Genomic DNA, 5,636 nt, shown 5'->3' with positions numbered 1-5,636 from the left:
CTTTATTCTCATAATACTAAGACTTTATTCAACTTTATTCTCGTAATTTTATGGCTTTCAGTTGTTTTTCTTGGTGTGGCCCTAAAGCTCCGTGGCAGTTGACTGCATTTATGATTCACTGCCATAAAATAAAGAAATTTAAAAGGTAACAGATCATTGTAAACTTTGGTTTATTTACATGATTTGAATCGCTGGATCTCCGGCCCCCGGCTGTTGGATCTCAGAAACTGTGGCCCCCTGAGCAGAATAGCCTGATCTACAGTGTGTTACACGTAGTCCTGTTCAGAGGCCTGCAGCCTCAGCTGGTGCTGGTCTCGTGGATTAGACTCTTCAGCTTTATGTTGACCAGGATGTGCACGCTGTAATGAACGGTGACTCATCTCCCCACCCACACAGCTCACTCCCCTGTGCCCTCAGCACCTCTTGCTTTGTGTCAGAAACACCTTCTCTGACACCCCGGGGTGTCGAGCTGGGATGAAGAACTCGTGATTAGAGCTGGGATGTCTTCTGACTGAATGTGCATGATGGAGTGAGAGCACGAGTCGGACCAACAAACTGCCAGGCTGTGTTGATGACTCGTCAGGAGATGCGTTGTGAAGCTGCTTCTTAAACAGTCCAAACTTAAAGTCCCATCATTTCATGAAAGGACGCCTTTCGTGCCAGCATTTTAAACCAAATCATCTTAAGTGGACCGTTTTGGTCCGACCTTGAAAACAACATGTGGCTCGGTCTCACAGAGTATGGTGAGATGTCATGCTCACGCTGCGTTGGTGACTCTCAGCTCAAAACCTCCACAATGATGGAGTGCAGCCATTTTTGTGTTGGGCTGCTGTGGCAGCTCTGCTGGATGAGTTCAAAAGTGGCGCAATGTGTCACTTGAAAGGCTCCGTCTTCAAAGCTCCAAACAGACGGAGGCTGTAAACAGATGCTGCGTGATGTGTGAGTCTGCTGATTGGACCGTGCTCGTTGTTTTCCTCGTGACCTCCCACTGAGCCTCTCGCAGGCCAAACTCCAGACTGGATTTTCACTTGGCTCAAGTGTTTCTGTCTCCGAGAGTCCAGCCTGAACCTCCACAGCCAGTCACACACAACGTTCTAGTTATTTGTCAATAAGCAGCTGGCAGCTGAGCCGTGCACTCCTCAAGTTAAGAGATAAGAGACTAAATGAAAACGAGCCTTACGGGTCCAGTCAGCTGATCGCTTCCAGTTGGAATGGCTCTTTTAAGTTCTTGTTTCTTTCTATAAGTGGTAGCTGTTTAAGAAAGCCCTGGTTTTAATTCGATGGGGAGATTATTTATGGTTTAAAGGGTTCGGCTGCTAATAAAATGCAGGCCGAGAACAGTCTATGAGTTTATCACTGCAGCTGGCTTTTTGTTGAGTGTATCAAACGCTGACAACCTTAAAGAGAACTAATAAAAAACGAGCATTAGCTTGGAACAAAATTATTATTTTTTTATGTAAAATCAAGACTCAATAAACAAATCCACATTTTATTTAATTACTTTTTTAATATATCCAGATTATCTCAATGTAAAGTAGAAAACTGCCGTTGTCTTTGAAAACGCAGTGAGAATGCAGAGTGACTCCTGAGATGCTGAACCCGAACGTGAGTTAAATCAATCGGAACAAAAGCCAACATCAGCAAAACTCAATCAAAAGCTAAAATTAGCCGCTCAAAATTAAAACCACAGGAACACGAGACGAAACCTAAAAACAGCTAAAAGGTCGATGAAAGCTAAAACCAGCAGAGCAATAAGTAAAAACTAAAAAAGTGTCAAAGGGTTCAAGGAATCTCGTGGATTTCTGTTGAGAAAATGCAAAAAAAGATAATTTGAAAAAGTATAAAAGTTATATAAAACACAAAAGTCACAGCTGTTATGTCCTGAACAAGCTGATTTATTTTTCAAAATAGCTGAACGTTTGCTGAGTCAGCATAAAACTGATGTAAGAACAGAAAACTTTTTATTCTGTAAAACGATGTGAGCTACGAAGCGGTCAGGATTATTTGCTCACGTCGTCCAGATTAGGTTAGTTTGAGTGGCAGCTGTGCAGTCTCTGCTCCTGGTTCATGAAACTGGTTGGATCCTCCTCAGGTTGGAGGGACAAAGGCCCGGCCCTGTGGGACCCCCGGCGCTGTGGGACCCCCGGCCCTGTGGGACCCCCGCCTCATGAAACACCAACACCGTGGACGGCCCGAGTGGGGCTACCTCCTCCTCTCACTCTGTGCGTGCACTTTTACAGCACCACACATATATTTCCTGTTTGCACGTTAAAGATCATAAATTACAGTTTATATTCTAGTTGGTTTTGATCTTTACGATTTATGAGCTCATTCCAAAGGATCTGTCTCCATTACACGTGGACCCTTTTGAAAATAAATTTAATTTTCCCATGGATTCACCTTTTGAAAAGCTGTGTGTGATTAAAGCAGGTTTTCTCAGACCGTGCCCCCCCCTCCTGTCCAGCACCGACTGTGGTGACAGTTACAAACTGCACGGTACGTGTAACATTATCTCCGTAAAGCTGGTTTTCATCCTGGACGTGGATTATCGATCATAAAAAGACACGAGTTATTTCATTATAACGAGCCGCAGCGTTCTCCTCCGTGTTGCTTGGAAGGTGAGACGTGGAGATCAAGAGGCTGCGTGTTGATCCCAGCTCAGGAACGGAGAGCCTAACAAGTCCGTGTGGACGGGCCCGGTCCTGCTGACGCTCCACAGCTCCCGCACACGCGGACCCTGCGCCCACTCCCAGCCGACAGCCGTGTGAAACACATCCAGTCCCTGTGGAAGCACCGTCCAAGCCCTGTGGTTGAAACGAGGCTCACGGAGCCATCGTTGAGCTGGTTGGGAAACACGCCTGAAGGCTCCTGGTTCCCAGCGGAAGACGGCTTGTTGTGGTCTGTCTGCTTTCAGAGACGGCATGACGGCTCCTGGACTGGTGCTCCTGGTGGAGCGACCCAAGGGTCCAGGCGTACTCGCTGCAAGGTCCAGGTCCGGACAAGAGCGCACATCTTTTTTTACATTCAGAGGGAAACCAAACGTTGTTGTCCACAGCTGTGACTCACAGCTGGCTAATGTGTGAGGACGCAGAGTTAACACTGAGCATAAAGTAACAACATTATTCAACATTAACACGTTTGGTTTTTACAGAAAATGTTTTTTTTTATTTACTCCATTAATCCCCAGTGGGAAAACTAATTCTTTGCATTTTTCTCATTGCACATGTGGAGCAGAGAGCTGCCGGTACCCGAGGAGCAGCTGGGGGCTAAGGGCCTTGCTCAAGGGCCCGAGTGGGGCAAATGAGGGTGGAGGCAGGTGTGGGTGTTTCACCTTTTCCACCCACTTTTTCATGTTGACGGAACCGGGAGTTGAACCCTCCTGTCACAGGCCCACCCTGTCTAACCTCTGCACCACCGCTCCCCCATAGTAGCATTTTAGCTTCTATGTCTGGAAGAACTATAATATCTTGTTGCACTTTATAATAATAATAAATTATGATTTTATTCTGAAAGTGACATCAAAGATTACTTTTAGAACCCGTACAACGTTTGATTTAATTCTTGTCTCGATGTTCAACTTTACACGTTTTCACTTCAGGTTTAAACACATTGAATGCATTAGAGCTAAATTAAAACTCCTTGAACTGCCCCGTGATGTTTGGACCCCCCCCCCCCCCCCCCACACACACACACACACACACACACACTCTTTTTTAATCTAGTTCAGTTTAATTTCCACTGAACCTTTATGGTGGAGTGTTTGCTTGTTTCGTTTCTTTTATTGTACCTGTTTGTTAGTATGTGTGATTTTTATGAATTTATTATATTGTTGATTTTTCCTGTTTGTTTGTAATCAGTTCTTTTTAAATGATGTTGTCATCCTCTATAATCTATTTTCAGGGATTTTTTGGGGGGTATTTGGAAGACATCACTCTGTAAAATATGAAATGACAGTAGTAGTAAAAGTATTAAAACCAGTATTTTAACAGTAAATATTGTGGTGACACTATAGCTAAAATATAGTGATTTATCATAATTTAGTGTTAATAAAAATATGGAACATGTTTTATTGTGGGGGGGGGGGGGTGTCATGTTTTTGTGTGACTGTATGTGTGGCCCTAAACCCCCACATGACACAAACAATGCACACAGGCAGTGCATGCTGTCTATAAAAGTGCAATTATATCATGGCGTTAGGCAGTAAACAAATAAACAATAAACAAATAAACACAAACTTGTGAATCTGATTTACAAAACTCATTAACATCAGAATTCTGAGTATAAGCAAATGTAGCATTCATAAAGCTTTTTAAAATTAATTTGATTTGGACCTGCGTGTCCTCTAACAGCCATCAGGGGGTGCTGCAGCACCTTCAGCACCCCTGCCTCCCACTGCTCGGAGTTCCATCCATCCATCATCTTTAACCGCTTCTTCCTTTCCGGGTGCTGTGGATCACTGGTGCCCATGTCCTGCCATCACTGTGGGAGAGGTGGGGGACACCTGGACAGGTCTCCAGTCCATCACAGGGACACATAGAGACAAACAACCATTCACTCTCTCTCTCACCTAGGGACAATTCAGAGTCACCAATCAGCCTAACATGCATGTTTTTGGTCTGTGGGAGGAAACTAGAACACCAGGAGAAAACCCACGCAGCACGGAGAGAACATGCAAACTCCACCCAGAAAGGCTGGGATTTGATCCAGCAACCTTTTTGCTGAAAAGCAACAGCTCTACTAACTGAGCCACCGTGCCGCCCAGCTCTTAGTTTTTTCATGTAAAACTTGATGCAGGAACGGTTTTAACTTGAGCTTTACAACACGTTGCATGAACATAAACAACCATCGACTGACAGAAGTGTATTTTTCTTACATGCAGCTTTAATTTATGTAAATTTTAGAGAAAACATTATATGTACAATTGTAGCCTATCAATATCTACACATTTATTCTGGACTGCTATCGTCCAGCATGTACATCTGATTATCATCTAAGCTTCCTGCACCTCAGCTAAACAACTAAATTATCATATTTTCACTAATTATCATAAACCGTACAGAAAGTGTGTCCCTCATCATCTGAGTTATAAATGTTTACTGCTCCAAGTTGTCCAATGATCCAAAAGTGGATTTTATCAGGGCTGTGTTCTTTTTTTAACTAGTGTATAAAACGTCCTACACGTTTAAGCAATTTGTAGAAATTGTTACTTTATTTTGTTTTTAAAAAGAAAAAGGCACTCGGATCTGGAAACACTTGTTTTTTATACTTTGTTTCTTTTTTAATATCCAGACCTGGAACAATGTTAAATCCAATCCAATATTTTCTTAGACTGTGGTACTTGTACACAAAGGAGTGCAAGCAGAGGTTTACACACCCTGGAAAAAGTATTATAAATTATGATAAGTCTGAATACAAAAGTTTTTATATATAAAATAACTAAGTCAACACATTTTCAATTAATCTTGAGGCAGAAGGATGTTTTTCCTCTATATTGTGTTTTACTGGTGTTTTCTTTTTGTTACATTTATTGTGTTTGGAACAATACATTGACAATACAAATTAAACAAACAACTATATTTATGCTGTATATATATATATATATATATATATATATATATATATATATATACACACGA

Source organism: Nematolebias whitei, chromosome 14, assembly GCF_014905685.2.
Source record: "Nematolebias whitei isolate Nwh7 chromosome 14, NemWhi1, whole genome shotgun sequence".
NCBI classification, from domain to species: domain Eukaryota; kingdom Metazoa; phylum Chordata; class Actinopteri; order Cyprinodontiformes; family Rivulidae; genus Nematolebias; species Nematolebias whitei.
The sequence above is the reverse complement of the archived record's forward strand: the minus strand, read 5'-3'. Positions refer to the sequence as shown.